Raw genomic sequence first — 12,220 nt, forward strand, 5'->3', positions numbered from 1 at the left:
GACTGAGATACTAGATTCTGTTGTGCAATTATTTTGAAGAACATACTAAAAACATCACAGTTTATAATGTCCAAATCAGTTTTTAGCTTTTGATATCATAAAAATTTTTGGGAAACATCACTCTTCATGACATAATACAACTTAGGTTTACTTAGAACTAGACCTCTGCAAGAACTGTTGTAGCAGCACTGTGTGTGAGACACTTTTAAAGCATAGATAGCACTTGAATGCACTTTCATTCAGCAGGAAAAAAAAAAAAAGGAAATTTGATGTATCAGAACTGGTGCCAGCATCATAAAATATCCATGGTTACCCAGCCCTTTATACTCAGCATTGTTTGGAGCATGTAATGTAATTCACAACTGCTGGGAAACACAAAGCCCACACATATCAACACAGTCTGACAGGCTGAGATCGCCACAGACATAAATTACCATTGGCTTGATTGACTGGATAATGAGTGTATTGAAATGGCTTTAGCATGCTGCTACACGCCGGCCCATATGGACATACAGTATATGGAAATGCCATGTGTGTCCATATGTCACATATGCAAGAGCTGGCCATATGCAACGTATAAGCCGGCTTATGTACATATATATGGATGCATATGAAACAAACATACATTTTAAGTAGCGCCTTTTGTTGCAGAATCTAATGAAGAAAAATGTTTGAGGTATTTAATGCAATTATTTAATTAATATATTATTTAATATAAAGTTTCCTTTTGTGATGCCTGTAATGCTCAGGTTTTCCGGTTTTCAGGTTTTCTTTTTGTCGGCCTTGTAGACTACACAAATGTGCTGATGATGTGAGAAATGCCATGTTTAATGAATCAGTTAAGAGGGAACCACATTTTAATTTTGTTATACAACCTGTTGTATAATGACGAATAAACTTCCTTGTATTCCTTGTAATAGAGGTGTTCATTCAGTTCTATGTTTGGCACTGCTGTTGTGCTGGGCTGCATTTTACTGAGAGGTGTTTCCAATATTCTGTCCCCCCTCATGTATATAAATAAGGGGGGACAAAAAATTAGAAACACCTCTCAATATAATGTAGTCCAGTACACAGACCTCTGCAAACTATATCCTCAGTTCTAAAGACAGAATTAAATTTACACATTCTGCACAATGTCAGCAAAAACCAAACATTATAAACTTTGTTAAAAGGTAGAATTTATGGCAGAGCTGCTGCACAGAATATAAATGCAGTGAAGATAAAGTGGCCATGTATATAGTTCTATGTGTGTTTTATTTTAATAGTTATTCATAATTATTAAAGTCCCAGTGAAGTTTATTTGACATCAAATAACATGCACAATTCAGTTTATTGTTAACCTGTAAAATATCCTGTCTCCATTACACATCTTTGTCACAAATGTTAGATAATCACATTTGAGAGATCACTGCAAAAAATGTGTGTTTATGTTATCAGCTGATATGTCGATATTGGATTTTTTTGCTCCCTAGAATTGGTATCAGCGGCAGCCTCAAAAATTCAGTATCACTTGGGCTGTTATTTTTAAGCCACATATGCACTTAAGTACACAGATGCAGACTAACACACACACAAACACACACTCTTTCTCTATTTCCCGCCCTCACAGACACTCTGTCATGCCCACAGTGCAACGGTTATGTTTTTCCCGCCAAACACACACTCTTGGCTGTGTGACAGTGTTAATTAGGTGAGCTGCACAGTGAGGTGGCGAGAGACTGACAGAGACAGGAGGAGACTGAGAAACAAATGCAGCTGACCCCGACAGCCACTTGACGACACCTTCTGCCAGCCAAATCATTTTCTTGCAGTTTTTTGGACGAGCGCTGCGGCGACCACGCTGTCCCCTCTGTCTGTCCCCTTGCTGCGTGTCACCGGCTCGAGACAGATCCAAGCTCGGATTCTGCGTGTGTGCGTGGGTGTGTGTGTGGGTGAGTGTGAGGGGGATGAAGAGTATTAGCCAGTTCCCCGCTGTTAGAGCTGTGAGTGTGAGCTGCCAGAGGAGAGGGGGTAATTATGGGACCTGTTGTGTTGAAGGGAAGCCAGGCCACCAGGGAGGGATTAGGACAGTCAATCTCCTCTCCTTTTTTTTTTTTTATAGTTCCTTGTGACCATGTCTCCTTTACACAACATTTATCATCCCCCTCTCTCTTCATTCAACCTACAAACTACTGATTCAATTTGATTTGGGAGCAGGAGCAGTTCAAACAATCAGTCCATCTACATCTTACTTGAAGCACGAGCAAGAGTCAGGGATTTTCAGACTTTTTTCATGTTCTGGACCCCAAACTGACTTTCATTAAGCTGCCAATGTCCACTTGAAGTGATCATGCCCCAGGAACCCTGATAGGAAAAGATAATTTGGCTTGTGTTAAGTATTAAATTATTTAGATTTCACATGTGAACAGTGCCAAATAGATTAAAAACAGTGATAAAATAACCACTCATACCTTTTTTTCTATTTTAACAATTTCTCGTGAACTGTAGTGAAATTATACTATTCTTTACTTTGCTTGAAAGTCCCTAAAGGGCCTCTGGGGATCCCCGGACCGTACTTTGGAAACCACTGACTTAAAACATATTAGCACTAACTAGAAGTTAGTGCTAATATGCAATATGAATCAAGCAAACAAGCTAAATTATCTTATTACAAGCTATGTTTGCATTCAAATTTTGTGCAAACTTTTCCAATAAACAACTGGTAAATGAAAATGCAAAGTATGGAGCTGTGGACTGTTACATGACCAAAGCTGGGCGCCTAAACAGTTCCAAGCATGTGTAGTTATAGTTTTAATATCAATCCTCACTCAGTTGTACGTGGCTTTTTTTTCCCTATGTCTTTCCACATGTACCATGCACTCTAATTCGCATACTCATTTGCATACACAGTCATGTTTGTTGCTCATTAACAAAGCAGAAACATGTACCAAATGTCTGGGCGACGTCATTGCTTCATCAAAGAAACATCTTTCATCAGCCTTTTCTGCATTTGTTTTTGCTTTTTTTTTTTTTTTTTTTGTCGATGCACCAGCTTATCCACCTCAGCCAAGTGATTTTATTTATTTATTTATTTATTTATTTAACTGTTTCCATTAGGGTTTTCTGGTGTGAAAAAATTCACCAAAAAAAAGAAAAAAAATATAAAAATAAAATTGAAAATAAAAAGATGGATGGAAACCCCAATACATATAATATAATATATAATAATAATATATTATATATATAATATAAAAATCAAAACAAAGCAAATGGGATAATCTCATTCCACGAGCAGAATTTGTTTTTTTACGTTTAGAAAAAGATTTTAAGAGTACAAGACTAAGTGACTTGTTAAGATGGAGATTTTTTTTTTGGAAGTGATCTCAGTGTGTTCAGCTCCCTCCGTCGCTCTCTCCATCTCTCGCCTCTTGTCTTTACAGACATTCAACTGTCCCCTAGAGGCATGTAGAGACTGTAACACTGACCTTTGGTCCCACTGTTAAAAGCCTGTCTCTCCACATATCTGTAGCATGTGCACACCCACCCACACACACAGACAAGCACATACACACACATACCATTGTGCGGTGGGAAGGGAGCCCTTTGACAGCTCCATTATAAACCCCACGCTGGCCAATTATCTGTTTTAAGGTGATTGTCTGCCCGCCTGTGCCCCCCTCCCAGACCGCTTTTGATCCCCCTCATCCCTCCTTGTGTCACACGAGGTCTGCGCGCAGGTATAACGTTTCCACCTGGGAGCCTGAACGCCTCTTTTAAGGTTCCACTTGAATCATTCTGCTGCCTTGAAAGACGAAGAAGAAAAAAGGAAAAAAAAAAAGTGGTTCCTCTTTCTTTTTTGCCCCTGATGAATCACGGATCATTTCTCCTCTCATCATCCCCCCCTTCCCTCCCCTTCTCTCTTTCTCTTTATCTCCCCGACCCGCCGCCTATGACACCGGAAACTGTGGGTATCTGAATAACGCTGATTGCAAGTGGCAGATGGCAATTAAATGGAAGTAAGGGAGAGAAAGAAAGAAAGATGGATACATATGAGGAGAGAAGGTAGAAAGAGTAAGAGAGAGGGCGAGGGCCCCAACGACTTGAGCGAGAGGGAAAGAGAGGGGGGAAAGATGAGAGGAAGAGAAGACAAAAAAGAGGAACGAGAAGCCACCGCCGAGTGAGAGAAAAAGTGAGAGAGGAAAAGAATGATAATAGAGTAAGAGAGAGAGAGAGAGAGAGAGAGAGAGCATGACAGGGGTCTCCGCTGGTGGTTTGTTTGATCAGCGAAGAGCAGTAGTTATCTGGGCGAGCCCCGTCTCTCCATACGGTTCAGTCATCAGCGCTGAATCATCCAAATGGATACCAGAACACCTCAGTAGCTCACAGCACAGTAACCACCTTATATCCCTCGACGGAGCCCGTAATGTAAACCAGAGCCGCGTAATCACTCACACACCGCACCTCGCTGCACGTACAATCAATCTGTCGGCTCGGCGGTAATTTCTCAAACTATTGTGATTAGGCCATCATAAAAGCAACCGAATAGGAGCAATTGCCAGACATTACAGAGTAACTTCGCTTGTAGTGTAATCTGAGTGTATGTGGATATGTGCATGAGTGTGTGTGTGTGTGATTGTCTATCCTGGCATCAAAGGGAAGCAGAATGGACACCAAACAGTGTGTGTGTGTCTGTGTGTGTGTGTGTGTGTGTGTGTGTGTGGGGCGGGCTTATTGATATGTCCGCATAATCTGCGCGCATTAGCAAATGTAACGATTCATTCACTGCATCGATGCATTTATTGCTTTTTTTTTCACATTTCAGAACGAAAAATGACGTCTTAAATGATTTCATGATTTGTAAAATTTTGACAAGAACTGACTAAAATCGTTGAGAGAGAGAGAGAAAGTGTTCTTAAATTGAATCGCCTGCTTGTGAATCAAATTGAATTTCTGTTCATCCAAGGAGTCACACCCCTAGTGTGCGTGCATGCATGCATGCGTGAGACCATATGCGTGTACATACAGTGTGTGTGTGTGTTAGTGTGTGTGGATCATCAAAGGGCAGTGGTGAAGACACCAGAGCAGCAGGGACTGGAGCATCCCCACAGCGGTGTAGCGACACGCAACCAGACAGCATCACTGCATCTTTGTCCTTGTCACGATCCCCCCACCCTCCGAAAAACCTTCCAAGAGAGCGAGAGAATGCCATGCCTCTTCCCTCTGCCCGTAACCCGGGCAACCCTGGCACCGAGCGTAACCCCCTCGCGTCCGCCTTACCCTCCCCCCGCCCGCCCCTCTGCACCCACCAACAGGATCCTTTAGACCCTGGCCAGCGGCACGTCAAGTTCATCCCCCCACACGCTGCTTCCCAGCAGGCTCTTGACTCGGACTGGCGCGCCCCGGAGGCTAAAGGGGGCCGTCTGCGCCACCGAGCCGACCCCAGAGAAGGGTTTGCCTGTGTGGGGTACATCTCAATCAGCGGGGCAGGCCCCTCTCTCCATTCCTGCACCACCTCTCTCTCACTGGCATGGAAGCCTCCGTAGCACCCCCTCCAAATTTCTTTTTATTTTCAGCTGCACCCTCCGTCCCCCCATTTGAATGCTGTGAATCACACTCTACCCTTCAAGTTTCTCGGCGAAAACGGGAGTGAGGAAACAATGCCAGTTTGAATAAACACTTTGATAACAAGACGGAGGGTGAGGAGGACAGACGGCTGAGGGAACAGGGACACTGATGGCTTTATAGAGCAGACTGGAAGAAACTGTTCTCTCTCTCTCTCTCTCTCTCCCACACGTTCTCTGTGTCTCTCGCCCGTCCAGGCTGTTTCTCCCCTGCTGCTCGAGGAAAGAAACAAGAGAATGTAAAGTGAATAACCAGAAGATGGAGAGCGGCATGGAAACTCACGCACGGGACGGAGGAAACAGGAGGAAACGGGGCTGAAGAGGCAGAGATGGATGGAGAGAGGGAGAGAGAGAGAGAGAAGGGGAGGAGGAGGAGGAGGGGGGGCATGGAGGATGAGGCGAGACAGGGCAGGACATTATCACAGTGGGGGGGTGGACTCTGTAGTGCACTACCCCTGCCCATCTCCTCTCATTACTATTTCATCCCTCTCTCTGTCTGCACCTCTCAACCCCATTTCCCTTTTCATTCTGTTTGTGTTGCCACTGTCTGTCCCGTCCGCCGACAAGAAAACAGTAAATATATGTTGAAGGGAACAGCAGCTCCCCTACATCAGACTGTCGACGAGCTTCTCCAAACCGAAAGCGAGAGGCGGAGAAGCTTCTGCACTGATAGAAATCGATGGATCGCCCCAGTTATCGTCTCGATTTTGGAGATTTCTAAATGAGGTCAGGGGGTTAAGAGTTCAGAGGAGAGACAACAGCATCCTCCCGAGTCTCCCCGACTCCTCTTTCCTCCCCATCTCTCATCCCCTCATCCCCTTACTCACCTACGCCGCCCACACCCCACCCCGCCCCACCCTCTGCTTCCCGGGGGCATTTTAGATTGACCCACTTTCCCCTCATCCTTCTCTGCTCCCCAAACAGCTCAGCAGCAAAAAAAAAAAGGGGCAAATGTCTGATTTCCAGTCTGGCAGCTCAGTCAGTGCGATAGCAATAAATTATTAGTGCCCAAAATGTCTCTAAGTTTGAAATATATGCAGGTATAAGAACTACAGAAGACCATGAGACCAAAAAATATGTGTAAATCAAAAAACAATAGGGCTGAAGTGTGATATTAACCCTATAAAGCCATTTGTATCATTTATGATACACATTTTCAATTTTCAGTTTAATCAATACTTGACCAAAATACTGTTGTATACCTTTGAACACTTCCCCTGTTCACCCTGGACCATACCATTGGCACTTCAAGTACATATCATATATCATACACCAGAGAGGTTGTGTAATAACATTTTTTTTTATTATTATTTTGTTATAGGACTAAATAAAGGGTTCAATTTTAAAAAAAAAAATGGAATTTTCTGCCAATTCTTTCATAGTTCAGGCTTTATACTCAACTCAACTCAACTCAAACTTTATTTATAGAGCACATTTAAAACAACCGGGGTTGACCAAAGTGCTGAACAGATTAAAAGCAGCACAGATGATAGCAATAATTACAATAAATAAAATAAATACTAAAATACAAAAATAAAATAAAATAAAATCAAATCAAATACTAAAAATACATAAACACAGTACTATAAAGTGAATAAAACAAATTAAATTTAAATTAAAAAAAAAAAAAAAAAAAAGGTTATAGGGTTAAAAGGTATTTTTATAGTTTGTACAGCAGGCAGTGCCATCTTGTCTTGCCACCCTGTCGTGTCTCTTCATTTAAAGCCTGGCTCTGTTCCCTGGTCACCCTTGGGTGAGGAGCGGTGTGGTGAAGGCTGCACCGCTCTGCAGCACCACAGACCGAGCGCTGCCCGCCACAAGCAAACATGTCAGCAGATTTCCGGGGCCTAAGTGCCACTGTGTGTGTGCGTGTGTGTGTTTGCCCTCGTCAGCTTCTGTGCTCTCTCTCTCTCTCTCCCTCTCTCTCTCTCTCTCTCTCGTTCGCTCACCCTCCCTATCTCTCTCCGACACATGGAAAATGAAAAATGCTGCGTTGGGACATTCTGTGGTCCAGAGGCTCCCCGTGTCGCTGGTGAACGACCAGTTTAGCGTGCATCACTTCTGTTCTGCTGCGACCCCGAGGCTGGGATCAGAGGCTCCTTTAAAGAAACACAGTCCACATTGCAGCATTTAATCATGCATCTTTGCCGTTCGCCTGCCCCTCCATCGCTCATTTGTAACAGCTCTTGTCTTCGTTATGGCTCCACAGCTTCTCACACCAAAGCCGCTCTGATTGTCCAGACAAAAATAGCTTTTTTTTTTAGAGCCTCTCGCTTCCTTTATTTGAAGTACCTCCAGTTGAAACAGGTTGTGGTGGGCGGGACTTAACATGGACAGCCATCTTTCAAAAAACCAATGGGTGATCAATTTGGAAATGAAAGGCAGTTTTACTTGGTGGGAGGGGCAGAACTGCTCAATAATGTGAGTTTTTCACTGGTTAAAATATCTAATTTTTCAGCATGAAGCCACCATCTTCTCCAGGATTTATTTATTTATTTATTTATTTATTTGTCATTTCTGCTTTATTGTGACAGTGACAGTGGAGAGAGACAGGAAAGGCCGCGGAGAGAGAGGGTATGAGACATAGCAAAGGGTCTGGGCCGGATCCAAACCCAGGCTGCTGCACATGTGGGACACCTGAACACCCTAGGATTTATACAAAAAAAAATAGAAAAAGAAAAACTTTGCAACACCCCTGTGCAGCAGAATCTCAACCAACAAGACAAGAGCCCTGACTCTTTGACTGGGGTGAGGCAATCTAGCATTCTGGTGTTCGCTTTCCAAATTTAGGAACACTTTAGAAAACAACACTGACTCAATTTCTTTTCCAATTAACTTCGGTGCCACAGAGCGACACCTTTCACGAACCGAGGCTTGTATTTTGACATTCTGCCCTGCAGCAGCCCAAGTCATTCCTGAGCCGCAGATTGTTTTACGAAGGCGTGCAGTTACGTTTTCATTTCTATTTATTTGGCGGTACGGATCCATCTCATGGTTGTCTCGTCTGGGCTTGCAGCATTGTTGTCTGTTGGTTCCGGCAAACTACGAGCGCGATTGGCGGATGGTGCGTCTTACGTTGACGCGCTGCCGTTTTTAGCGTTTCAGAATTTCCCATGGTGAACTTGACAGGGTGCCCAGTCTCATTTTATAATCTAAGTGTCTCTGGTAAACTCTAATTAAGCGAACTATGCTGGGCATCGATAGCCGTTAGCCGCCACACCCTGCTTTGTTTTTAAACCCCAGTTACCTCAAAACTATTTTTTCCCCCCAGCAATTAACACTAACGTAATGTTAACACAGCACTGAGCTTGCTGCGCCATTTTTGTATAGACGTGCTGTATTTATTACATTTTCACAGTCTGATTTCAATGAAAAAAGTGACAGCAGAAAACTATTTTTTTCAGAGGATATTGCCTCCTAAATTGATTATTGCTCCTTATTTTTTTTTTTAGTTGCCATGATATGATAATGTACTCTGAGGCATCCAAATAAAAGGACACTTGGTTGTGCATGTTCACTTACATGGCTTCTCTGTAATGAGGCTGGCGAAGTGCAAAGTTAATCTTTCATCTGTCGGGGCTAAGAAATTAAGCCACTTTTTGTAAACTGATCATGACCACAACAGCTGTGTTTGTAGTTTGCAGTTTCATGGCAATATTACATTTCATTATTTTATTTTGGTTAGGAATTTCCTAGAAACCTCACTTCTGCGTGCTGGGTCCAAGGCAGACTTTGTTCCATATTTGATATGGCATCATCTTGTTTGACAGACCAGGTCTGGTTATAATGTGATAAAATAGGAAAGACAGAGTTGTCACAAGCTTCATGCAACTGTTGTTATATAATCTGCCAATCACACACTAATGAAACCAATTTCACACAGTGACTAATTTTCCCTGTCTCTATCTTGCTATGCAGCCTGTTAACAGCCCCCCGGGCAATGTGTGTCTGTGTGTGTGTGTGTGTGTGTGTGTGTGTGTGTGTGTGTGTGTGTTGCGCCGCATTCTGTTCAGTTGTAGTATTGGGCCTCTCTGGAGGAACGAGGCTTGGCGCTCTCAGCAATGCTTCACAGCCAAACACAGAGAATGTTCTGCCAGCTCTATCTAATATCTTTTCAAACACTTTGCATTCCTTCTTAACTTGCACAACAACTTCTGCTCAAACCGCTCGCTCCTCTCTCCCTCTTACCCCTGCTGCTCCGCAAGTTGTTCACAACCACTCTATTGTTTTTTTCTTTTTTTAATTTTTTTACATAAAAAAAACTTTTACAATGTACTCTTTTTTACTGCCTGTGCATCCTCGGGGTAAGGCTGCTAAGTTCCTAGGCAGGAATGAAAACATGACTTGAACATAAGGCAGTTTCAAGGTTTATTGCCCCTAATTAAACGCATTGTGCTTCAGCTGTAAACGGCGTATGGGTGTATACTGCATCGATGAATGAAATGCTATTGTTTTAATATACTGTTAACAACCTCCAGCACACCTCGAAACTGCAGTCATCAAATCACATAAAAACAGGGAAAGGAGAACGACTGTTGCTGTTCCCTCTCCGTTTATTCAGTCAAATGTGGACGTTAAAATTTTTGCTGCAATTTTGCTTACGGTAAAACCAGTTTGGAATGTTTGCCTTTGCCTTGAGGAGGAGGAAGTGAAATTTTCTATAGTTCGAGACACGTGAGGAGAGTACAGGAAGTCTAACCCAGGTGAGATTCCCCTGGGGGCTTCAGACCGTTAATCAATCAACCCTTCCCACCTTAAAAAAAGAAAAGAAAAAAAAAAAAAAACTTTGGCTCTGATCCGCCCCCACCATCATTCTGTCACCTGGCCCATCCAAATGTGCCCCTCCCTCCCCTCATCCCAGGAATACACACACACACACACACACACACACACAGCCCAAGATTTCGCCATTGCTCCTTTCCCACCGTTTCCCTCTCTATCACCTCATCTTTTAACTCTCTCTCTCTCTCTCTCTCTCTTTCTCAGCTGCCTTGTGTCTGTTGAACCCCGATCCCAGAAAACCCACGATCCTTATCAGGGATCAGACTTCCGTTCAGCCGAGTGTGACGCCTGGAAGAAGCTGGAAGCTCCAGGTGTGACGGGTCCAGGAGAGAGTTTGTGTACATGTCTCGTCTCCTTGTCCCTCATCGCCCGCAGGACAGAGTTTATACATGAAGCTAATCGGATTAGAGGGGGGGATTATGACACCAACGTATCGGAGCTTCTTGGCCGTTTACGGAGGGAACACACATTTTCACTCAAAAACACGCGCACACACATAAAACCGTACACACATACATATACATGCACATGCACACCATGCAACTAAACCAAAAAGTATTCTCACTCAGAGACACACTCGCTTACAATATTTGATATCATAGGCACCACAAATACAAATAAAACTGTATATCGGGCCACTGCAAACATATCCATGTCAACAGTTTATATCTATTGTATTATTCACTGCATTTGTATCATTTATTTTTTTTTTTTCTGTATTCAGTATATCTCATTGTATTCTAAAAGCCTGACCAGGGACAAAGACTGCAAATGAGCTGAAGCTAGACGTCTTATATACATCACATTTTCCCTTTTTTGTGGTAATGTTGTATGTATCACCCCTGTCAAATAAATATTAAAATAAATAAAATAAATAATATAGGCCTATTGGTGCTCACTAATAAATTCAGTGTGTGTCTCAGCGGCGGAGGCAAATATAGGAACTTTGTCGGACGACCTCGTCATACGCTGCAAAAACTTGCATCCACAACAAACTGTGCACTTATAGCCCTAAGTAATATTCAAAATAGAAACTCACTCAAAATGTGCAACACCATATAGTGACACACATTCACTCACACACACACACACACACATAGCCACACACAGCTGCCTCTGCCGAACCACTGTGAGAAAAGTGAGATGTAAAGACTGAAACGTGACAGAAGGTATGAGATATGAAATATGCACGGTTGCGCAACCCTTCCGCCCCTCCCTTCCCTTCTCCTCCTTCCTCGATTGCTCTCCTCGCTCATTACGAGTCCCGCTGTGAGAACCAATCCCATCCCATGGACCGGATTGGCTCCTTGCGCTCGTGATGTCATGAGCCTTGCCGGTCTCTGGGTTTCTGAGCTTGTCCTCGGCGGCGCCGCGGTCAGCAAAGCGGAGACACTCAGCCACGGTGTTGACTTGCTTATTTCGCCCCCGATGTGCCTTGCAGCCTAGTGAAAAACGCCCCACACAGGCGTGTCGACGAGGTTAAAAACTTGAGTTTCGTCAGAGGGGGGGGTCTTTAGCTGCTGTGAGGTGAAGCTGTTGAGAAACAGTCGGTCTGGAGAGCACGCGAGGCACCGACTGGCAGCCCTCCATGTGATTTATACCTCGCTTCAGGTTAATGGGGTCCGCATCACCAATCCCCCTCGTTTTGACTCGCCTGAGCTTCTTTTCATCTTCATGTCAGCCTCTTTAGTCTTGTTTCTCCACTTTTTTTCTTCTCTGTACTTAGTGTCTCTTTCCATCTGTCATCTCTCTCTAAAAAACTGTGTACCCCCCTGTCCTATTCAACAACTCTCTATCTCTCTCTCTCTGTCTTTCTCATGATCGCTTTTTTTCTCACA

This window comes from Myripristis murdjan, chromosome 24, assembly GCF_902150065.1.
Source record: "Myripristis murdjan chromosome 24, fMyrMur1.1, whole genome shotgun sequence".
NCBI classification, from domain to species: domain Eukaryota; kingdom Metazoa; phylum Chordata; class Actinopteri; order Holocentriformes; family Holocentridae; genus Myripristis; species Myripristis murdjan.